Source organism: Prionailurus viverrinus, chromosome D2 (genome assembly GCF_022837055.1).
Source record: "Prionailurus viverrinus isolate Anna chromosome D2, UM_Priviv_1.0, whole genome shotgun sequence".
NCBI classification, from domain to species: domain Eukaryota; kingdom Metazoa; phylum Chordata; class Mammalia; order Carnivora; family Felidae; genus Prionailurus; species Prionailurus viverrinus.
Genome location: NC_062571.1, coordinates 9,348,473 through 9,374,023, shown reverse-complemented (window position 1 = coordinate 9,374,023; position 25,551 = coordinate 9,348,473). Strand labels below are relative to the sequence as shown.

General features: G+C 39.8%; 1 protein-coding gene across 1 annotated transcript in view; it reads left to right on the top strand.

Moving 5' to 3' along the window:
* CHRM3 (cholinergic receptor muscarinic 3) overlaps positions 1-25,551 on the top strand; it is a 523,975-nt gene that overhangs the window by 262,742 nt on the left and 235,682 nt on the right. The window contains exon 4 of the mRNA XM_047824601.1: positions 5,940-6,042. The gene's annotated coding sequence lies outside the window, so the exon portion shown is untranslated. The remainder of the gene's footprint in view (positions 1-5,939; positions 6,043-25,551) is intronic.

Here is a 25,551-nt window from a genome sequence, read left to right as displayed (position 1 = left end):
GCCAACTTTCTCTCTTGGGGTTTTAGCCCAGAAAAAGAGAGGTGTGTCAGTGAGAACGAGGTGTGCACAAGACAGGGAGCTTTTTCACGTGCGACCCCGTGCAGCAGCATAGTGAACTCGGCAGTTCAGCCTGCTAGGTCACAGGGAGGCCTTGGAACGTAGGTTCCCGTGTGGCACAGAAAGGACCCCGAGATAGCCGGAGAACCTGTCACTGGGGCTGGGGTTCCATCACGTGGGTGAGGGTGCTTCTGACCTGAGGGCTGCAGCACTCGAGGGCTGAGTTTGCATCACAGCCACACCCTAGAAAAGGCTTCATTGTCAGCAGGAGGCAGGATGAATTAAATAGAGATATCTACCCACCGTAGCAGGGCAAGAAAAAGCAGATGGCATACCTACCAGTGGTGAATTGAACTATAAAGTCCGCAAAGCCGGGAGCACTCAGATGGATAAGGAGCCCCGTCCCGTAGGTCAGAACAGATAAAAGAAGTCATGTCTGGAGACAGAGACCCTTTTTTCTGTTCCTAGATTTATTCTTTTGCTGTTGTTCTTTTTAAAGTAATCTCTACGCCCAATATGGGGCTTAAGAACCCTGAGATCTTGAGTTGAGTTTTGGGAACTCAAAACCCTGAGATCAAGAGTTGCCTGCTGTACCAACGAAGCCAGTCAGGTGCCCCTGTTCCTAAATTTATTGAAGGCACACCTCTTTCCACTCTGCATAACACACACACACACACACACACACACACACACACACCCATTTTAGAAAAGAAATAGAGGAAGTTGACGGAGATGCTAACTTGTCCAAAAAAGATTAATGGTACCTGAATTACACTTAATTTTGTGTTTCTTTTTATACACAAATGCATAAATACAATGCGGGCAGAGGGGCAGGGATGCGGTTTGTGAATTTCTAATGATCTGTAAGATTTATACACTTAGGAAGTGCCTTTGCTTTCCAAGAACTGTTGACATGAGATGGGTAATAGTTTCTCTGCATTCATCTCTAGAAGACAAGGAGTGTGTTGGAGCAGCAAATGCCAGGACTTTACTGCCTAGAACCGAGAATGAGACCAAGAGTGGACAGGGCTGAATATGACACCATCTAAGCACTTGCTTGCTCATCCTTAGTCTTACCAAGGCAGAAGCAAGCACCAAGACTCGCTCTTGTTTCTTCAAATGCTCCTTCTTCTTGCCCAGCCAAAGACAAAATGTCTTCCCAAAGATGGAGGAGACCTTGCTGGGGCCAAGGGTGATGTCTTAGAGCAGAAGATGAAGCAGTGGGAGAATTCTCCAGCCCACCTACTTTCCCTAGAACATGGGATGGAGGGAATGTGAGAAGATGAAAGCATAATACATAGTGGGAAAGACTACTGGTCGTAGATCCATTTCAGATCACATACATTAGCAATTATGTCAACAAATCTTGTAATCTCATCTTAATTTCCAATGGCTGCCATAATACTAAAAACATTTGTTTACACCATTATGTTAAAATATGTGCATTTTGTCCCAGCATCATACAAACCGTGCCTCCTTCCCTCTTCCTCCACTATCCAATAGTTAATTATGTAACAAAATAATATTGTGTATGTGGAAATCATTTAACCATATAAACACGTACTCCAACTGTATTGTGTTTGTGGGTCTATATTTTAATTCAATGGATACTTTAAATGAGTACAGTTTTAAATTATATGGTACGAAGGGGATTAGGATCTCTTAAATGTATTCATCCCTACTCTACCCCTAGCACAACTATTTTCTTTTTCTGGTCACCAGCTAGTATTTACTCACATATGTAGTTTGTTCCCACTTATAATCAGAACATGCAATTTTATATATAGCTTTCTTTATCATTCTCCATATTGCAACTTAATGGAGTTAATCTAGCAACATTTTCTTAGAATCTCCCCTGTTGGATACACAGATTGTTTCCATTATTCACTATAATGAATAAGGCTGCAATAAACATTTTCCTAAGTATGCCATTTTCTAATTTTGAATTATTCCCTTGGGGTAATTTGTAAGATTAATAGTCCAAAGATATGAATGTATTTAGGGACTCTTAATATAGATATGGATCAGATGGGGGGGTCCATGGGCTATATATATGTATAGTACCACCAGAACTATATGAATTTATCAATTGTTTTCCCAGTAACCTCATCTGCATTTATATGTTCTTGCTTATAATTTTAACTAACATAATATGTGTCACTTTTCAAATTTATTTGTATTTCTTTAATTGCCATTCAGATTTTGAAAGTTTACATATTGCTTTACACATGCCTTACTATTAGTGAGCTTAATCAGGGAAATCACTGAAGTATCATTCAAGCATAGGTTCAAGTTCCAACTCTGAATTAGCCTCTCAAAAAAAAAATAATAATAATTTCTTCAGTTACGACTTAGTGACAATGAGGCCTGCATTACAAAGTTGTTGAAACGATTGGATGAATTAATCAATGCCTCATGAGTTAGCAGCACATGGGGAATTGTTACTTCTCTCTCTGTCTCTGCCTCCCTCATCTCATCTACCAACCCTCGTGCCCCTGACTTCCTCTCAAATGGATTATGCACTCACGCTCTCTTGGCACACAGTTTTATAGGACCCGCCTTGTCCTTCCAGAGTTTACATCCATGGGAGCTCTTTGTCAGCGTTCTCTAGAGAACCGATCTCTGACTTGCCAGCAAGTGCTGACTTATATTGCACATCACTGAAGCCAGATCTGTTGGACCACGTGTGAACTTACTTGAGTGTTCACACAAACATGTGGGTAATACACTCAGTATGAATGTCTTTCTATAAATTACTCACTTCAGGATTCTGTGTATAGTCCAGTTTCTCTTTTAAATGTCTCTTCTCCGAGTTTCCTTCCACTAGTCTTTTCAGAGATATTTTTATTTGTTTATTTGCCTCTTTGTGCTGGTTTCGGGTAATACTTTATCTTAATCTTCCACTTATTGTGTCCCACCTGAGAACAAGCGTCCTTCTCCTGGTAACAAGTGCAGTTGGTCAGACAGTTCGTAAGACAAGCCGATCGCTAGACGTTGCATTCTAGATGATACTGTCATCTGGATTTTGTCCATCTTACGTCTAGTGTGTTTTCCAGGCATTATCGCCCAGCGGTTGCCTGAATTGGTTTCCATCTTGAGGACCTTTGTGGCAAGAGCTGTCTTTTCAAGCAGTCATTTTCCCTTAAACCCAAAATAATTCCAAATACATTATAAAGTATGAGAAAGCCTGTGAGCAAGCATATGGTTTCTCAATTGGAAAAGCATCAAAATTGTAAATTCCTGTCCTCTTCCATGAGGGCAAGGCGGTTTGGGGTCTACCAGAAGATCTTCCAATCTCTCACCTTCATGACAGGAAATCGAACTGAGCAAGATGTGTTCTAAGCAGTTCCACTTCGGGATTTTAAAAAGAGCAAAAGGGGAGGAGGGAGAAGAAGGGAGAAGAGTTCTCTACAGTCTTTTCCAGCCTCGGCAACTGTATTTCTCATCCTCTAGAGAATGCCACGGGCTCCTTTCGATTTTTTATTTCTTACATAAGCCTTCTCTTTATGTGTCACAGGCAAGGCTTCATTTTTGCATTGCTAAACCTGCTTTCCTGCATCTCTGTGCCCACTCTCCCCATTTTTAGATGTTACACATGAGTGCTGGCCTCTTTTCCTATCTGAGCAGATGCAACAATTCTACCTTCTTACCCACATCCAAGCCCTTCATCCGCACACTGCACCAGCAAATGTTCAAGTCCTGATGATTTCCACCAGGCCTGAGAGAGGCTCCTGTGTAATAGTTAAATCAACAAAGGGAATTCAAGGATCACAGCTGGGTTTAGACACAAAGACCGGTTTTTCCATTGCTGGTGAGTGGTACACAGCAGCCACCATGCCCGCAATATGCCTGCGCAGAGACATCTAGCACTGAAATATCCAAACTCACAAGGTGAACGAAACGTGCACTTACAATCACGGTCTTGTTTCTCTGCCCCACACTTGCACTCATGAAGCTGGGACCAGAAAGGGCGATATTAGAAATGGTGTACTTGTGCCCAGAGCCCAACTTGCACACAGCAAGAAAGCTGTTGACATGAAACAGGACAGTGACTGTAATGGCCACACCACGTTCATCGCTGTATCGCACGCACTTCTTCATGAACCCTGGCATCCTGAGCCTCTCCCTGCAGCTGACGGAGGACTGGCCCCAGCTTGAACCTCAGTCTGCATGACTTACTTTGTGGTTTGATCAAGTCCCCTTAGCCACAGTTTCCCCTACACAGTGCAGGTAAGGTCACACTGTCCTGCAAAGAGTTCATTAAGCTAGAAGGAGATAATGTGCATACAGGATTTTGGAACAGGGTTCAAATTCTCTACAATTACCAGGGTAGTTGTTTTTGTTAGCGCCGTTAGGCTGATTTACAGTAATTTAAATCTGTAAAAAGATGTTCTGCCATTTGTTTGTGTATGTTCCACTTTCCTCACCCTGTTGTGCACCAATTAAGGCGGCTTTCAGAACATGCCTTTCTCCCTCACAGCTTCCTGCATTTGAATATGCCGCTTGAATATCCTTCTGCTCCCCTCCACCCCCATGTCCCTTTGTCTGTCTGCCACTTTCCTACTCAGCATTCAAGACTCAGCTTAAAGACCTCCTGACTGGTGATGCCCACCTCTGTACCCTCTCTGTACCACAGTCGGGCAATTACTTGCCTGTATTGGGATGATCTGTGTCCAGTGTGGTCTCTTCCGTTTGACTGGACCAAGCTTGTCGAAGGCAGAACCAAGTCTTACTCAGTTTTCACCCCAATACCTGGTTCATGTTATTCACTCAATAAATGTTGATCAAAATGGTGAGTGAATGTCAAATACTTGGTGCCATGAAATCAATTGTATTAATCAGGTGAGCGATTCTTTGCTTCTTTGCTATAAATTTATGAAGGAAACTCATCACTCAGCTTTCTATAAGTGGTATACATATATATTCATTTTGTGTACATATTAAAGGGGAAAGCTAATAAAATACTCCCGGGGCTCCTGGGTGTCTCAGTCGACTCTTGATTCCACCTCCAGTTGTGATCTCACAGTTTGAGAGTTTGAGCCCCACATTGGGCTCCACAAGGTGGAGCCTGCTTGGGATTCTCTCTCCCTCTCTCTCTCTCTCTCTCTCTCTCTCTCTCTGCCCCTCCTCCTCTGCTCATGCGTTCTGTCTCTCTCTCAAAAAAAAAAAAAAATAACTTTAAAAAATACTCCCAATTATTTGAAGTTTCAAACCGAGGACATGTGACCATGTGACAGAGACCATAAGATGTGATGTTTATGTGGAGAGGTAAGTTATACAAATTCATTGTTTCCCCAGTAGCTGCCATGAATCACTCATTCAGCAGGACACCAACACATATTATAGAAGAATAGGGTTTCCTGATGAACATTTGGAAAATTCTGGGAAAATCTCTATTTATAAAATTTATCATTTAATTACAATGTCATCTCTGGAGGAGTAGGAGAAGGCTGGTCAAAAAGTAACAACCTTCCAGTTATAAGATAAAAAAAATACTAGGGATATAATATACAGCATGATGACTATGGATAATATTGCCATATGACATATATGAAAACAGTTAAGAGAATAAATTCTGAGAACTCTCATCACAAGGAGAGAGAAATTATTTTTCTTTTCTTTTTTGCTTTGTTTTTATTGTATCTATATGGGATGATGGATGCTAATAACTACACTTACAGCAATAATGATTTCACAATATATGTAAATTAAATTTATTAGGCTGTACATCTGAAACTTACACAGTGATGTATGTGAGTTACATCTCAACAGGACTGGAAGAAAGTGAAATGCCATCTCACAACTTAGCTTTCCGAGTATCATTTTGTCTTTTGTTTTGGTTTAGATTAACTTCCTCTTCCATTATCTTGTTCGATTTTCAGCTTTCGTGGTAACATGGCCCCTGTTTTCCTTCTACAAGAGAAATTCAGCACACAGCAGAGTCCTTGATAAATTGGATTAGTTTGATGATCCCACTTGGAATAGGTATGTAGAACTTCACTATTTTCTTACTTAGTGTTTTGAACCCTTTTTATGATTCAACAGGAACCATTCCTGCTGTTCTTCCTGCTCACTGAGAATGGAATTTGCTATGAGGAGTAAAACTGATGGGTCAGAGATGACCTTTGTCTTTTCTGCTTCGAAGTATGTGTTTACGACTTGCAAGGCTCCGGAAGATGCCTTTCTTTTCTTCCTCGTGTGATAAATACACATTGAGAATACAGTCATTCCAGGAGAGGGAGGAAATTCTATGCTCGTAGGATTCTGAAAATAATATTAATCTGCAGCTCTTTGAACATCAAGTATATGAAATATGACTGATGCTCTGGTATGTTTATGAGTATAATGTCTGTAGTTCAGTGCTGTAATGGAAAGATACAAACTTCTTTTTTCCCAAAATTAGGCCAGGCTTAGACAAAACTGAATACTAAATTACAGACTGAATAATTGCACATGTGAATTAATTAATCATCCCCGGATCACTGAGGTTTTGTGACAATTACTCCCTTGGTGTATCATCATATAAATATGATATAAAACCCACAAAATACAGTAGCTGACAGTTTTTCTATATACAGAATTATTTTGAAGGAAATGTTCTATAATTAGATTCTTATAAGGTATAAGCCTGTAACTCTTGATTTGATCCAGTTAAGACTACTTGGATAACTACTGTGTGTGTGTGTGTGTGTGTGTGTGTGTGTGTGTGAGATATATTATCACTAAGGTATATTTCATTATAAGATTCATTGCTTTCTTGTATTTGACTTTTAAAATATTATTAGGAATATGGTAGGCTTGTTGAGATGCTGGCAAAAATTTAGAAAAGTGTCCCATCTATATAAATTGTATTTTCAAAAGTAGAACTCTATAACAACTCTCCCATGCCCCGCCCCTCAAAAAAAGTGTTGAAAACCACATTTCAGAAGTAGCACAGACTTGAGAGTTAATGAGACATGAGGACCTAGCTTTACTACTTAACCCATTACCTTAGGAGAATCTTTTATGTTTCCTTAGGAAGAGTGTTATTACTTAATTTGAATGGGAGGAAGAAAATAAATTAATTCACAGGTACAATGTATGAAGCCCACGAGGTCACTTTTATTCTTAATGAAGTATCAGGTAATTAAGGATTGTGTTTCCAAGAGTCTCCAAAGAATTTCATTTCTACCTTCTGTGAGAGTCTGAAATCCATAATTAGAGTTTAACTGCCTGATTTAAACAGAATTTGCAGCTGGTCACCTACATGTTAGATCTGTCTTCATTTGTTTATTTTTACAAGGTTTTGTTTTGGTTTTTGGCCCACACAAAGTTGATACATATGTATTTTAAACAATTACCAAATCAAAAAACCCAGGAGAGGTCACATAAAAATCTAAGTTCCCAGTCTTCTCTTTCTTGGTCAGTGACACTACAATTAAACCAGTTACTTATTTAAGAAACCTAGTTGCCATACAAGAGACTTCCCTCTTCTTAACCTCTCCACATCTACCCCATCAAGTTCTCCAAGTTCAGCCCTGACTCCGTGGTTCTCAACCCTTATGGTGAAAAGATGCTGGTTCCCAGGTTGCACCCAGAAAAGGAAAGCAGAATTTTTTTTTAAAAAAGCTCCTCAAAAGATTCATATGTGCAGTTGGGGTTTAGAGCCACTGCTCCAAAATCTTCATTCGTGTCTGTGTCAAATGCCACCACCCCTCCCCCCACGCAAGTGAGACCTTCCCGTCTCACCAGTGCCCTGCAGTGGTCCTGAATTCACCTTCTCACTTCTATTCTGATCCCCAGTCAACCCATTTTCTGCCCAACAGCCAGAACGATTGTTTGTAAATAGAAAAACATCTGGTCAGTGCCTGCTTACACCTCTTCAGTAATAACAGCAATAATGAAGATCACGGATAATGATCATTTATGCTTTGGTGGGATGAAGTTCAGGTTTGTTGAAAGACCGAGTCACCGAAGTGGTGAATTTCAGGACAAATGGGGGAAGGACATAAAAGGTATAACTGAAAATACCAAGGCAGTTTTGTTCCACACCCCCCCCCAAATCAGGCTTCTGGCCGAATCTTCTGCTGGCCTGTTCCTCTAGGCAGTGACCCAGAGGCCAAAAATAGTGCTGACCTTTCCCACAAATTGCCACCCAATCCATGTCCTGGTCTCCCATGACCATCAGGAGGAGCAAAGGGATTTCATAATTTGTCAGTGACACTATTATAAGTTTAATTTCATGGCACAGCCACCAAAGTTTATTAAATGTCACTCCCTCAGAGTTGCACGATTCACCCAGCAAAATACAATGATATTGGTAAATTTTTAGGCAAAATAACAGAATTAAGGGTGTGTATTTGTTGGGGGGCGGGGATGATGGTTACAGCTAGGATCTTTTTTCCTATAGCTCATAGATGTAGGTCCTTCTTTTCGCCAATAAATAATGTAAATCCAGTAATTTATTTGAGCTGCAGTGGAGACATTTTGTCCTCATGTGACTGTATCGTGATTTTATAGACCACTGTATCAGCCACTGAAATCTTTTCTTTAGATTCTAAGCACCCCATCACTGTAGATGTTGCGCTTTCCACTGGGAGGGCAGAAGATAAGGTTTTCATCAAAAAGTACACTCTTTGAGGTATAGTGGTGTTGTTTCATCAGAGTTTTAAAAGATACCAGTAAATGCAAACTGCTTTGGTGCTGAATGGAAACTTGGATCCCTGTCGGCACCCCATGCACGTGGCATAATCAACTTTTATTTTGTGCTTTTATTTCATGCTGTCTTATATACAGAACCTTCTGCAGTTCACCATCATTTCCATTATTAAAAAGTTCAAGGAGCTGCTTTAAGAACCTGACAAAAATGTGCATTTGACATTCAGGTAATGGAGACCAGTAAAGAGGTTATAAATGCAGCTACCTAGGTGTTGAATTAAGGCCAGGGGCATGGCTACCTACTTTACCCTACATTATTTTCATCAGTGAAGCTAAAGTGTGTTTGGGGACCTAATTTACCCAAATAATATGCCTGTGCAGAGTTATCCTTCATTTAAGAAAACAGTTGATATTTTAAGCTTCCCCTAAACGTTTAGTTTGGGGGAAAATGGAAAACAAAATATACGGAGAGAAGCACACATGCGCGCATGCACACACACACACTCACCCACACACACGGACCATCCCAAGAGACAGTGGACAGGACCCTGCTTGCTAATGAGATGCCCACGCATTTCTTTTTCGGATCAAGGTGGATTGGTCTTGTATGGAATTCTCTGTGGTGAATAGAGCTTTAATAAGGCCACATATTCCTTTCATGCTGTTTTAGGAATTTCTTTGAAAGGATTCAGGCAGTGACACCCCTTGTGTTTTAGAGTTTTACATTTGTACAGACAAAGCTTTTCAAATAATATAAAGCCATTTTTCTAAATTCCTTATATCCCCGAGTCCCTGGGTTCTGGACAGAGGAAGATTAAAATCTCTATAAAATCTTCCATATTGCGACCACATGAACCAGCTATTGAGGGAGAAATTAATAGCATCTGAAATGAACCTTGTGTTAAGCGTCCTTCACTTTGTATTTTCTACTACTTTGCTCATTTTCTATTAAGTCTTTTTAATCAGAGAGCTCCCTAAAACTCACATACAGTTGATTCAGATTAATCTTTAAAATCTAATATAAAAGATAAATACATACTATGTTTGCTAAAGAGCAGACACACTATGAATGCTTGTGAATACTGAATTCATTCTGAAAATTCATATTATCTTGTATTGTTATATCAAATGGCTCCAAAAATACACGTTTGTCACAGATATTTACTACTGCATCAGACTTTTTCTTATTACTGTCATTCCTCTAGCACCTCGTATTGACTCTTTTTTTGTTGTTGTTCTTTTTTTTTTTTACCTTTTTTTAAACTTCAATTCTTTTTAGTAAACATACAGTGCAATATTGATTTCGGGAGTAGAATCAGTGATTCATCACTTACATACACCCAGTGTTCATCCCAACAAGTGCCCTCATTTGTACCCATCCCCCATCTAGCCCATCCCCCACCCACCTCCCTTAGTCAACCCATAGTTTGTTCTCTATCATTAAGGGTCTCTTGTGGTTTGATCCCACTCTTCTCTTTTCCACCACATATGTTTATCTGTTTTGTTTCTTAAATTCCACATGTGAGTGAAATCATGTGGTATCATACAGTATTTGTCTTTCTCTGATTGACTAACTTGCTTCACGTAATACATTCTAGCTCCAACCACATCTTTGCAAATGGCAAGATTTCGTTCTTTTTGATGACTGAGTAATATTTCATTGTGTGTGTATATATATATATATATATATATATATATATATACCACATCTTCTTTATCCATTCATCAGTTGATGGACATTCGGGCTCTCTCCACAGTTTGGCTGTTGTTGATAATGCTGCAGTAAACATTGGGGTGCATGTACCCTTTCAAATATGTATTTTTGTATCCTTTGGGTAAATACCTAACATTGCAATTCCTAGGTCATAGGATAGTTCTATTTTTAGTTTCTTGAGAAACCTCCATACTGTTCTGCATAGTGGCTGCACCAGTTTACATTCCCACCAGCAGTGCAAGAGGGTTCCCCTTTCTCCACATCCTCACAAATTGCCTATTGTTTCTTGTGTTGTTAATTTTACCCATTCTGACAGGTATAAAGTGGTATCTCATCATGGTTTTGATTTGTATTTCCCAGATGATGAGTGATATTGAGCAACTTTTCTGGTGTCTGTTAACATCTGGATGTCTTCTTTGAAAAAGTGTCTATTCAGGTCTTCTGCCCATTCCTTAACTGAGTTATTTGTTTTTTGGGTACTGAGTTTGATAAGTTCTTAATAGATTTTGAACATTAACCTTTTATTGGAAATGTCTTTGCAATTATGTCTTCTTCCATTTTGTTGGTTGCCCTTTAGTTTTGTTGATTGTTTCCTTCATTGTGCAGAAGTTTTTTATCTTGATGAAGTCCTAGTAGTTCCTTTTTGTTTTTGTTTCCCTTGCCTTTGGTGACATGTCTAGGAAGAAGTTGCTGTGGAAAGGTCAAAGAGGTTGCTGCCTGTGTTTTCCTCTAGGGTTTTGAGGGTTTCCTGTCTCACATTTAGCTCTTTCATCCATTTTGAACTTGTTTTTGTGTATGGAGTAAAAAAGTGGTCCAGGTTCATTCTTCTGCATCTAGCCATCCATTTTTCCCAGAACTATCTGTTGAAGAGACTGTCTTTTTTCCAGTGGGTATTCTCTCCTGCTTTGTGAAGATGAGTTGACCATATAGTTGTGGATCCATTTCTGGGTTTTCTATTCTATTCCATTGGTCTATGTGTCTGTTTTTGTGCCAGTACCATACTGCCTTGATGACTACAGCTTTGTAATAGAGCTTAAAATCCAGAATTGTGATGCCTCCAGTTTTGTTTTTCTTTTTCAGGATTGTTTTGGCTATTTGGGGTCTTTTGTGGTTCCATACAAACTTTGGGATTGTTTGTTCTAGCTCTGTGAAAAATCCTGGTGGTGTTTTGATAAGGGTTGCATTAAATGTATAAATTGCTTTGGGTAGTATAGACATTTTAACAGTATTTGTTCTTCAAATCCATAAGAATGGAATGCCTTTCCATTTCTCTGTGTCCTCTTCAAGTTCTTTCATAAGTGTTCTATAGTTTTCAGACTATAGATCTTTTAACCTCTTTAGTTAGGTTTATTTCTAGATACCTTATTGTTTTTGGTTGCAAATGGGATTGATTCCTTGATTTCTTTTTCTGCTCCTTCATTATTGGTGTATAGAAATGCAACAAATTTATGCACATTGGTTTCATATTCTGTAATTTGCAGATTTCATGTATCCGTTCTAGCAATTTTTTGATGAAGTCTTTTGGATTTTCTACATACAGTATAATGTCATCTGCAAATAGTGAAAGTTTGACTTCTTCTTTGCTGATTTGCATGCTTTTCATTTCTTTTTGTTGTCTGATTGCTGAGGCTAAGACTTCCAGTACTATGTTAAATAGCAACAGAGAGAGTAGACACACTTATTTTTTTTTTCCCATTGAGGATGATATTAGCTGTGGGTCTTTTTTATATGGCCTTTATTATGTTGAGGTATGTTCCATCTATCACTACTTTGTTGAGGGCTTTTATCAAGAATGAATGCTGAGGGGCGCCTGGGTGGCACAGTCGGTTAAGCGTCCGACTTCAGCCAGGCCACGATCTCGCGGTCCGTGAGTTCGAGCCCTGCGTCAGGCTCTGGGCTGATGGCTCAGAGCCTGGAGCCTGTTTCTGATTCTGTGTCTCCCTCTCTCTCTGCCCCTCCCCCGTTCATGCTCTGTCTCTCTCTGTCCCAAAAATAAATAAACGTTGAAAAAAAAATTAAAAAAAAAAGAATGAATGCTGTATTTTGTCAGATGCTTTTTCTGCATCTATTGAGAAGATCATATGATTCTTACCCTTTCTTTTATTAATGTGGTGTATCATGTTGATTTATTTGTGAATATTGAACCAGCCCCAAAGCCCAGGAATAAATCCCACTGGTCATAATAATCATGACCTCTTGAGAATAATCATGTTGCCTCTTGAGAGTGAATATTTTAGAATGAAACATATAGTCTTCCAGTATCCTCCATGCTTGGACTCCACATTAGATTTTAGTAAATATTTTTAGAATTTGTAGAATGAATAATTCAAATGCATTTTGATATTAGACACAAGCAGAGGAAATACCAAAGCTAGGAACGGACTTGGTACATAGAATAATGAGCAATGGAAATGGTAATTCATCAGATCAGAGACTATATTTGATACGCTCTGCTGAAGCAGAGAGATGGACATCATTTTTAAAGGATTTGGGTAAAGTAAAAAAGCCAAGAAGGCTAATATTTTGGTTAAGAACTCATCCTGATTTTATTAAGGCCATGGCCGTTGACTTCCTTCTTCACCACTATTTTCATCTTTAATTTTTTTCTGCCATGTTGAGGAGATGTTCTAGCCTGAAGATTCCTAACTGAGATGCCTTATCTTTTGAAACTTTTCTAGGGTCATGTGGACAACCATTAAAATGTAGAGTACTACAGAGTGGCTATAAATACTAGTCTGGTATAGAAATAGCTGCACTAGTGAAGAGTTTGGTGGCTTCTAATGCTGTCCAAGTAAACTCTAGGAAGTACTTGAATGTCTTCCACATTTCCATCTACCTATCCATTAAATCTCTGACTTCTCTTGGCAAAGTTCAAACCCAATTAAAGATGATAGACTTTATATTACTTCTCTTTTGCATTTTAGAAAAAGAGTAGATGGTCCAAATGGATATGATGGTCTTCACGATACTATAAGCCCTTCATACGGAAAGTTATTTTTCTCAATAGTAGTGAAATTTCATTTCAAAATTAGGCTGCATTCATAGTGTAACAACACACAGTGTCTTGGGAAAGAAACAGTTTCATATATTTAAGGTTCCTAAATCATATCCTCATATTTGGGAGAATTTAAAAACAAAGCAAAACATTTTCTTTATCAGAATAATAATATGATCAATGATAACTTTGATATTAAGTATTTTGAAATAAAGAACTTCCATATTTAACTTTGCCTTTTCAATGTTCAATCATATTTTTCTTTACATTATTAATATTCTAAAACATTTTCATCTACTCTTGTTTTTACTTGTGTATCTTTTCTAACCTATAAAATAAAAATATTTTAGACAGCTTAGCACAATAATAAAATAGAATAATTATAAATGAAGTAGAAAATTAAGGGAGGGGTGCCTGGGTGGCTCAGTCAGTTAAGCGTCAGACTCTTGATTTGGATCAGGCCATGATCTGGTGGTTGGTTGGATTGAGCCCCACATCGGGCTCTTTGCTGACAGCTTGTTTGCAATTCTTGCCCTCTGCCCCTCCCCAACTCAGTGTGCTCACTTGCTCTCTCTCTCTCTCTCTCTCTCAAAAATAAGTAAATAAACATTTTTTTTAAAAAGAAAATTAGGGGAGGAAAAAAGTGTAATTAAAACCAGAGAACCAAGAAAGAAAGAAATATCAGTCACAATTAGGCAGACCCTAGGGACCAGAAGTTACTACTGTTGGTCTTTAAGCTTGACTCTGAGTTTCCTGGCAGCAAAATTTAGTTAGGCAATTTTGTTATCTGAAAAAAAAATCTCACAAAAAGCAAGTACTGTACTGCCTAACATTATCATATTCATTCTGTAAAAAGAGAAATTGCACACTTGAAGGAATGGAAACTGTTTATGATGCTGTGGGACTATTAAACTCATATTAAAGCATCACAACAGGAGGGATGAGCTACAGCTATCCTGAACTGTGTGTATCTATCATCAGCATCTATTTATATTTGAAGTCATGTTTCAGCTAATGGTTGAATGAAATCCATTGAAGTCAGGAATTTGTATATTGAATTCCATTAGCCTTTTAACCTCAATGGGCACAGAGGTCTTGATCATATCTTCTGTTCTCTACCACCGTCAACATTAAAATTTTTTTTAAGATTTTATTTTTAAGCAACCTCTACACCCAATTTGAGGCTCAAACCCACAACCCAGAGATCAAGAGTCTCATGCTCCGCTGACTGAGCCGGCCAGGAGTCCCTGTCAGCATTAAATTTTGAATGATGGTTTATGGAATCAGGTTGAAGCTATAGTTTCAAAATTGCTGTCTAGATTCTCACAAAAGTGGAGGTAGTTTTATTGTTTCAAATTCTTTAGTTTATTTCATTTGGCATAAAATCACATGGCCGCCTAACACTGTTTTTATTAGGTTGGCAATACCAGACATACATATTTTTAATTTTGTTACTCTGTAAGCTTTTGGGGAAAAAAATGAATGAATCTTTATATTTTTTTGATTAGGATCATTGAACAAAGAGTAGTAAACTGCTACATATTTCCCTAAACAACAACTTCCTGCATTAATCTATTGCAATATGAATATTGTGATTAATTCTCGTAAAAGCATGGGACATAACTGGATCATTTTAAAAAGGAAAAAAAGGAAATCACATATTATGTAAGCCACATGGTATAAGATAGAGTTAGGAATCCCTATGCATGAATTCTGGTCTTAAAAGATTGAAAGGACGACTTTCAATAAGGAAAAAACAATGGAAATGAATCCATAAGAAAGAATGAATTGTCAGTAAAACACGCCTCTTCTATGTTAACATATAGCTTATTTCCAACTATTGCATTGTAACCAACACAAAGTAGAATTAAGTAATGAGGGGCCAAAATTTGAAATTTATATTCTTCTTCCACTAATTTCTTATGACTTTGGGCATATTCTTTTTTTCTTTCCTAACAACCTTTTTATGTTTTTTTTTTATTTTGAGCGTATTTTTAACTTATGGCTGCCATATAAGTTCTCCCTATTTAGAATAAAAGATAAGTTTGAGAGCCTGTCTCCAGGTATTAAACAAAAGGTTAACATGGTGGTACTGAATGCTGTTTTTCTGGGACATTTTTTCAACTTACAAAGACCATTTTAAATTAAATTGATTAGGGGCACCTGGGTGGCGCAGTCGGTTAAGCGTCGGACTTCAGCCAGGTCACGATCTCGCGGTCCGTGAGTTCGAGCCCCGCATCGGGCTCTGGGCTAATGGCTCGGAGCCTGGAGCCTGTTTCCGATTCTGTGTCTCCCTCTCTCTCTGCCCCTCCCCCGTTCGTGCTCTGTCTCTCTCTGTCCCAAAAATAAATAAAAAACGTTGAAAAAAAATTAAAAAAATAAATAAATTAATTAAATTGATTATTTTGCAAACTGGTGCAGCTGCTCTGGAAAACAGTGTGGAGGTTCCTCAAAAAAATTAGAAATAGAATTACCCTATGACCCAGCAATTGCACTACTAGGAATTTATCCAAAGGATACAGGAGTGCTGATGCATAGGGCCACATATACCCCAATGTTTATAGCAGTACTTTCAACAATAGCCAAAGTATGGGAAGAGCCTAAATGTCCACCAACTGATGAATGGATCAAGAAGGTGTGGCTTATATATACAATGGAATACTACTTGGCAATGAGAAAGAATGAAGTCATGCCATTTGCAGCAATGTGGGTGGAACTGGAGGGTATTACGCTGAGTGAAATAAGTCAGTCAGAGAAAGACAGAGATCATGTTTTCACTCATATGTGGAACTTGAGAAACTTAACAGAAGACCATGGGGGAAGGAGGGGGGAAAACATAGTTAAAAACAGAGAGTGAGGGAGGCAAACCATAAGAGACTCTTAATACAGAGAAAAAACTGAGGGTTGACTGGGGGGATGGGGGAGAGGGGAAAATGGGTGATGGGCATTGAGGAGGGCACTTGTTGGGATGAGCACTGGGTGTTGTATGTAAGCAATGAACCAAGGGAATCTACCCCCAAAACCAAGAGCACACTGTACCCACTGTATGTTAGCCAACTTTAAAATAAATAACATTTAAAAATATAATAATTAATTAATTAACTAATTACATTGATTATTCTGAGGGTGCCTATGTGGCTCAGTCAGTTAAGCGTCCAACTTCAACTCAGGCCATGATCTCGTGGTTTGTGAGCTCAAGCCCCATGTCGGGCTCTGTGCTGACAGCTTGGAGCCTGAGGCCTGTTTCAGATTCTGTGTCTTCCTCTGTCTCTGGCCCCCCCCCCCATCAAAAGTAGATAAACATTTTTTAAAAATTTTATTAAATTGATTATTTTTACTGCTACACAGTTAAAACTTGAGTATCACCATTAATCTGCTCGACTCTTTCCCATTTTCCAAGCACTGCTATGGTCCAGTCCCCATGTGGGAACCCTAACACATATCATTACTTCACATTACCTGATTTCAGAGCAGCGCAGGGAGATAGGTAATATCATCTTTACTCTGCATGTAATAAACAAAAATGTATTACAGGAAAGTTATGTCATGAGTAATTCCCATCTCCTTACTAAGAAGGATAACCCAAGAAAACCAGAATTTTTGCTTTCTCAGCACAAAACTCTTATCCATCAGCGTTTCGCCATCAGGGTTGTGTTGTCCCCTGTGGGACATTGGGCAGTTTATGGAGCCGTGTTTGGTTGTCAGGGGGACGCGTCCCTGGCATCTAGTGGGCAGAGGCTAGCGATGATGCAAACTTCCTGCGATGCACAGGGAACCCATATCCCCAACAAGGAATTATCCAGATCAAAATGTCCGCAGTGCTGAGGTGGAGACGCCCTGCTCTAAAAAAGTGCCTTGTGAGGGGCTCCTGGGTGGCTCAGTCGGTTAAGTGTCCAACTTCAGCTTAGGTCATGATCGCACAGTTCGTGGGATCGAGCCCCGCGTCAGGCTCTGTGCTGACGGCTCGGAGCCTGGAACCTGCTTCAGATTGTGTCTCCCTCTCTCTCTGCCCTTCCCCTCCTCACGCTCTGTGTCTCTCAAAAATGAATGAACATTGAAAAAAATTTCTTTTAATAAATAAATTTTTAAAAAGTGCCTTGTGGAGAGTATTGAGTAGTTAGTGAAAGGCTATAGATGTTCATAAAAAAGGAAAGTGTATAGGAAGTGAGTATTCTGACAGGGACACTGGGCAGAGTGAGTCTGGGGGCTGAGGGGGAGTGTCGGGCAGGAAGGCTTTGTGGATGGAGCCAGGAGACATGTGGAAACATGTATGAAAGGGAGCTTTTCTCCTCCTTTTTATTTTTTATTATTTTTTAAGGTTTATTTTGAGAGAGACAGCACAAGTAAGGGAGGAACAGAGAGAGAGAAAAAGAGAGAGAATCCCAAGCAGGCTCTACACTTTCAGCTCAGAGCCTGCCACAGGGCTCGAACTCACAAAACCATAAGATCATGACCTGAGCTGAAACCCAGAGTTGGAGGCTTCACCGACTGAACCACGCAGGCGCCCCCTCTCTTTCCTTTCAAATACAGGACAACCTGTCTGCCCTCTTCATGCTCCAGCCTCACTCAGCATCTCGCTGGACTTTCTTGGCCGTTTCTCCTCTGCTGCTCATTCTGATTCCACACGGCATGTAAGCTCTAAGAAGTGTCATGACCCACTACCTACTGGGGGACCCTGTCTTACTCCAAATCTGCATTTCAGTTGTACCTTGCATACAACCCCAGCCGGGAACTGGATGGCTGTATCTACTCTGAGGGAAGATATTTAACTTCCCTGAGCTTCGGTATCTTTATCTGTAAAAATGGAAATAATGGTATTTTCTTCCTGGGATTGTCATAAGGAATAAAAGAGTCTCTACTACAAAGCAGGTTCTTCCTAAATATCCTATTAGCTCCTCAGTTAAGTGGCATTTCATTGGCTTTCTCAAAAAAAACAAAAACAAGAGTTCTAACCACTGGTGCTCTGTGGTCTGCCATTCTCATCCCCAAACAGTACAAACAAAAGCAATAATAAAAACTTTCTGCTCTGCCTCCTCCCTAGTCTGGGTCTCGCCAGCTCTCAGAATCGGGTTCCGTTGTTGACATACCCCTCCCCCGTTGTTGTGCGAGTCGTCATCGCTGCAACTGAATGAGTCTGAAGTCTTCTTTAACGATTTCTTCAGTTATGTCTCTCCCACCAGTTTTACTTCACTCCAGTCCTTCCTCGGTACTGGTTCCAGAATAATCTATATGTTTTTAAATGAGCCACATAACGTTACGCTTCTATCTTAAAAACTGTTGACTCCAGGGGCTCCTGGGTGGCTCAGTCCGTTAAGCATCCGACTTCGGCTCAGGTCATGATCTTGCGGTTTGTGGGTTCAAGCCCCACGTCAAGCTCTGTGCTGACGGCTCAGAGCCTGGAGCCAGCTTCCGATTCTGTGTCTCCCTCTCTTTCTGCCCCTCCCCTGCTCATGCTCTGTCTCTCTCTCTCAAAAAATAAATAAATGTTAAAAAATAAAAACTGTTGACTCCACGGTGCCCACAGGCGCCTATCCTACAAACTGAAATTGGAGAATTTCATGCAAGCTCCTAAGAGCCACTCCCTTCCATTAATCCTACGTAAGTTCTACCACACTGGTGTCTTACTGTTCACTGGGAATTATCCAAACGCTGTGCTTGCACACAGTCCCCATCCTGCCTGCAGTATGCTGAACCTCCTTTCCTGCCACGTGTGTATTCTTCTCAAGACCCTGATTAAATCTCACTTTTTCACTGATGCCTCTTCACATGCCTGGCTCATCTTCCCCAAGCAGAGTTAGGTTTACCATGCTGTGTTCCCAGAACTCTTCCTTCATAGTTACCCAGCACTTAGCACCTTGTATTGTAACTTATTGATTTCCTCGGTCATTTCCCTGGGACCGCCCTCATATTCATCATAGTATTCTTAGGGCAGTACATAACGGCCACTAAATACATGCTTTATTGTTGAATAAATGCTAAGCGACCCATGAATCCCTGTTAATTTATCATTCCCTTGCAGCTAGGGAAATGGTGCAATAAATTAATTTGCCCAACGTTCTGGAGCATCCAAAAAGATTAGCAGTGAGTTTCATTAACTTCAGCTTTTACCCTCCCACCATTTCTCAGCTGGGAAGAAATGCAGAGAGAGAAAAATGTAATGTACCTACCTCCTAAGACTTTGACACCTTTTGTAAGATGTGGTGTCATCCAGTTTCTTTCAAAATTATCAACATAAGTGCTTAGGAAGCGTTTAAGGTATTATAATGTTCTCTCAAGAAAAAAAGCTATCACTTAAGGACAGATGTCATCCATTCATTCAACAGATTTGTGTTGATTGCTGAATATGTTCCAGATTGCCTGGAACATTATTATTCTATTAATACTATATTTTAATAATAATCGTACTATTTTTTGAAAATTAATGGGATGTAGGGCGCCTGGGTGGCTCAGTAGGTTAAGCGCCAACTTCAGCTCAAGTCATGATCTTGCACTTTGTGAGTTTAAGTCCCACATTGGGTTCTGTGTGCTGACAGCTCAGAGCCTGGAACCTCCTTTGGATTCTGTGTCTCCCTTTCTCTCTGTCCCTCCCCCACTCATGCTCTGTCTCTCTCACTCTCTCAAAAATAAATAAACATTTTTAAAAAAAGAAAACGAGGGGCGCGTGGGTGGCTCGGTCGGTTGAGCGGCCGACTTCGGCTCAGGTCATGATCTCATGGTCCGTGAGTTCAAGCCCCGCATCGGGCTCTGTGCTGACAGCTCAGAGCCTGGAGCCTGTTTCGGATTCTGTGTCTCCCTCTCTCTGACCCTCCCCTGTTCATGCTCTGTCTCTCTCTGTCTCAAAAATAAATAAACGTTAAAAAAAAAAAGAAAATGAATGAGATGTAAAATGTGTCCTCTAACGCCCAAGATTAATTAATTGACTCACTTGTGCTAAGAAGATATCTACAAGTTTTATATTTGATCTAGGACTTTAAATTTATTTGTTAATAAACCCTTCTAAAGGAAGCTGATGTTACCTATATATCTTGGTGCTGGGTTCACAGATTATTCCTCACTCTACTTTATGAGCAGGAATATTCCAGAACAACAACATCATGTGGTATTGTTACATCATGTCTTTCTGAGTTAGATCATATTTATACTTAGATATACTTTTTAAAAATTAGTTCACTTCAGGGGCACCTGGGTGGCCCAGTTGAGCATCGGACTTCAGCTCAGGTCATGATCTAATGGTTTGTGAGTTCAAGCGCCATATGGGGCTGGGTTCCAGCTTGGAGCCTGGAACCTGCTTCAGATTCTTTGTCTCCTTCTCTCTCTGCCCCTCCCCTCCTCGTGTTCTGTCTCTCTCTTCTCTCAAAAATAAATAAACATTAAAAAAAATTTTTTAATTAGTTTACTGCATAAAGCCATTCCTTTTACATTCCATTGAACAAATTTAACAAGTTTATGGTCTTCATGTCACAAAATCGTAAAAACCTGCCTTTACTAATATAAATGTGACATGTTTATACACTCAAGAAGTTTATGCGTTTGAGTATATAACTATATTCTGATCACTACCAAATACCACTGTTATTAATGCATCACGCCATGCTGGATGTTTACACTGATGTACAAAAGTCTCTGCTCTTGCGGCCTCTGGGTGATTTAGTGAGTTCAGCGTCTGACTCTTGATTTCAGCTCGGGTCGTGATCTCGCACTGAGTGTGGAGCCTGCTTGGGATCCTCTCTCCCTCTTTCTCTGCCCCTCCCCCTCTCGCACGTGCATGCTCTGGCTCTCTTTCTCTCTTTCTCAAAATAAATAAACTTAATAAAAATTCTCTTCTCTTAAGATAGTTGTGAGAATGAAAAAAAAATTGGGGAGTTTGGTACCTTCTTTTACTTTTTCTTGTAATATATTGCAGTGTTTTTCACTGATCTATTTGCAGAAAGCACCAATATAAATATGTTAGTGTATAACTGCTAGTGTATATAATTGTATGTTATTATTATATAGTATATTATATATTTTTATATATGTATTTCTCGCTGACTTCGAAGCATTGTCCTGGATTTTTTTCCTAAAAAATATGTTACCATACCGGTTTTCAACACAGATTTAATGACTATTTTTTAACTTTATTCAAACTGCATTATCAGTGCAAAATTTCATTTTTTATATGCTCTGTATTTTGCTAAGATTATTCAAGTCCACTAAGTGCATATTTGTGCATATTTATTTGTACACATGCCCATCTAAGACTAACAATGTTGTAAGTCGATGTATCAGTGATTTAAAAAGTACTTCCATAAGCATAGTGTAGCGGTTGTGGGCATAAACTTTGCACCCAGAAGCTCTGGGTTCGAGTTCCCCATCAAAACCTATCCATGGAGTCTCCTTGTTTCCTGACTTATCTTAGCCCCCGTTTTCCCATTTTGCCAAGGAGGGTCATCAGGCCCATTTTATGGACAGACCATGGAAAGGATTCCATGAGATGGGGTGTATAAAGTTAAACAACTTTCTGCGTGCCTGTGCAGGTTAGAGTACAGAGAATAGCGATTTGAATTTAGACCTCACAAAGGCCTTTAATAGTTCAATTTTGTGTCAAAGGGAGAGATAGAGGGGAAAAGCCATGTCCACAGCGATTGGGCAGTATCTGACTCCAGGTCACGGAGCTTTGGAGTGCCCCTGAATGTGGGTTTCCCTCATGCCTGCCCTGCCTCCAGCCCCGAGCTCCTGGTGGACCAGATGGATTTTTACATCCTCAATGTTCTGAAAGATAGTAAGCACTCCAGAAATGCTGGGTAATAATGCAGTTAAAGAAAATTTTGACAATTGCGTGATTGTAAGAATTCCTATGGGAAATTAAAGTTAGGGAGTCAAAGACTGAGAGTCTTTGAGCCACACTAGTATAACAGAAGGTAGTCTTTTTGCTAAGCTTCTGTTACATCACATCCCAAGGGCAAGAATCTTGTCTTAATTGACGTAAGAGAGTGCCTGGTATAGACAGACACTCAATATCTATTCGTTTCATAACTGATAGAGCAAATGGATAAACTTGAATAACTAGAAGGAAGTGTTAATAAAAACCTTTTGAAGTTTTGAAATAAAAATGTTATTATTCTTACTATTGTTTTGCCACTAACGTTTTGGAAAGAATATATGCCTTTGGGTGGGTTTTTATCCTCAGGTCTCCTTGTATTCCTCTTTTCCATGTGCAATATAAAATTCTTCCTTTGCTTTTTTCCTCCATTTGTTTTGCTTATGAACAACTGGACTTTGTTTTCTCAATACTTTAAAAATATTTATCTTTTTCTTAAGACTCTTATTGAAATAAAATAAAACTTTGTTAATGTGTACTAAATGAAGAAAAGTTGAGACATAGTCGTCTGTTTTGTTTTTTTATTTTTTTTTAATGTCTTTATTTTATTTTGAGAGAGGGACAAAGTGTGAGCAGGAGGAGGGGCAGAGAGAGAGGGAGACACAGAATCTGAAGCAGGTTCCAGGCTCCGAGCTGTCAGCACAGAGCCTGACATGGGGCTCGAACCCACGAACTGTGAGATCACAACCTGAGCTGAAGTCGGACACTCAACCGACTGAGCCACCCAGGCAGGCGCCCCTGTTTGTTTTGTTTTATGCATAAAAAGTAACTGAAATTCAGGGACTGTGGACAGTGGTATTTTTGAGGTGTCTATGTTAGGAGGTGAGAGAAGAATGATCCTTAAGGAACACCATGACTTTCAATAGCACAGATATCTCTGAAGTCCTTTAAATTACTGTGTATCCTTAGGATAGTTAAGGTGGAAGTGCAGTCTTACTTCTTCTCTTGTTTTTGATACTGAAATAAGAAAATGTATCACTTTGACCCGAGTACTGTGATAAATTCACCATTGAACATCACAATTGAAGATTTAACCCAAAAACCACAAGGCACCCGCGGGCTCAGCCAGTGGAGCACGTGATTCTTGATCTCAGGGTTGTGAGTTCAAGCCCCACGTGGGGTGTAAAGATTACTTAGAAAATAACATCTTTTAGAAAATATTTAACTCAAAAACCAAAGTTTGTGTACATATATATATATATGTGTACATATGTATGTGTGTGTATATATATATACACGTATATATATATATATGTATATATATATATATGTATATGTATATATGCTGATTTGTTTTAAAATAAAGTAAACCTCCTCAGTTCTCTCCACTGGAGTTTTTAATAACAATTACAGTGAAAATGTGATCTGTCTGAATGTTACTAATTTGTTTTGTTGGAAAACACAGAATGAGATTTTTTGCAGTTAGTTTTTTTTCCCCCCAGGGGAGGATTCTAATTGAAGCGTCACAAATTAAAGATACAGAAGGTTGATGGGGGGGTGGGGGAGAGGGGAACGTGGGTGATGGGCATTGAGGAGGGCACCTGTTGGGATGAGCACTGGGTGTTGTATGGAAACCAATTTGACAATAAATTATATTTAATAATAAAAAAAGACAAAAAAAGATGCAGGAGGAATGACAAGTAATAAAATATTAATGGGACCGACTGTTGCCTTAACTTGAAGCACTTCCTTTGTGCACAGACAGGTTTACATTCAGGCATAGGGTAAGTAAATGTTTGCATAAGAAGGTGATAAGAATATGAATAAAAATGTAAATTTTTCTAGTTAGAATTAAAAAAAAATTTTAAGTTTATTTATTCTTGAGAGAAAGAGAGAGACAGAGCATGAGCAGGGGAGGGGCAGAGAGAGAGGAGGAGACAGAGAGTCGGAAGCAGGCTCCAGGCTCTGAGCTGTCAGCACAGAGCCCGATGCGGGGCTCGAACCCATGACATGAGACCATGACCTGAGCCAAAGTCGGACGCCCAACCGACTGAGCCACCCAGGCGCCCCTAGAAGTTTTTTAATAGTGAAAAGAATTATAGCAGAGCTCATGAATTAGACTTTTGATAACGCTGCGTGTTAAAACACATAAAATCGTTCCCCAAACGTAAAATTATTTTGTATTTGGAATTTCCTGTGCTTCATTAGCCTTGCACCGTGTCTTCAGACATGTTTCCTCTTTCTGAGAGATCCTAAAACTGGGATTTTTACTGACCACATACTTTGGGTCAGACATCCTTACACACTGAGGCTGTGACAGCAAATGAAACAAAAAGGTTGTGCCTTTATGGAGGTCATGTTATAGTAGGGGCAGATAGAAAGTACAGAGATACACATACAAATGTTGAGTGTGCGGGGACATCAATCTTAATAAGCATATTAGGGCAAGAGAGAATCTTGGCACTAAAGGGATATGGTGCAGTGTTTTTTAAGGAGAGTGTTCAGAGTCCTTTTTCAGTTAAGGTCACATTGGAAGAGAAACCCCAGAAGAAGCCAAGGCAGGGGACCAGCATCAGCAAAGGCCCTGAGGTAGGAGCATACTTGAGACGTTGAAGAGAGGCAGGGAAGAACCACAAGCTCAGGATGGAGAGGAAGAAAACGCTGAGAAAATGGAATCAAGTCAGAAATTGGTGGAAGGCCAAGTAGACCATCATAGGACTTTGAATTTTAGACGAAGTGACCTGGGAAGCGTTTGGAAGATTTTGAGCGAAGGAGTGACATAATCTAAGGGTTTTATGGAAGGATCATTCTGGCTTTTCTGTGAAGAAGACTAGATGGGGAAAGGGTTGCAGACCGTCAGTAATAGATGGGAGCGTGAGGAGCAGACGTGAACATTTCTCCTTGCACAGCCACGCCCAGCTGCGAGGAAGGTCACCGTGTGACCAGCTGAGAGTCAGGGGCTTATTATTACAAGAACAGGAAGAACGGATGTAAGCGTGAAAAGAGCAGTTTCGGTGTCATTCAGAGGTAGGACATGGGGTAGAAGGACCAAGTTTGTGGAGGGGCAGTCCTGAGGGTTTGTGCAGGAAAAATACGAGATGCTCAGGTGAACCCCAATGAAATATTTGGGAGGGGCACAAAGGAGCTGTTTGGTTGGGGAAGATTTGGGGTTCTTTTGTATTGTTATATGTCAATTCGAAACTTGGAAACAAGAGCATGTAAAGTGAAAGAGATAAGAACCCTAGGGGTGTCCCTGCTTCTGAGCGTAGTTTGAGAACATCACCTCACCCTCAGAGGGGAGAAGGTGCTGGTGGGTGGCCTTCTCGTTTTCCTCAGGGTCTGCACATT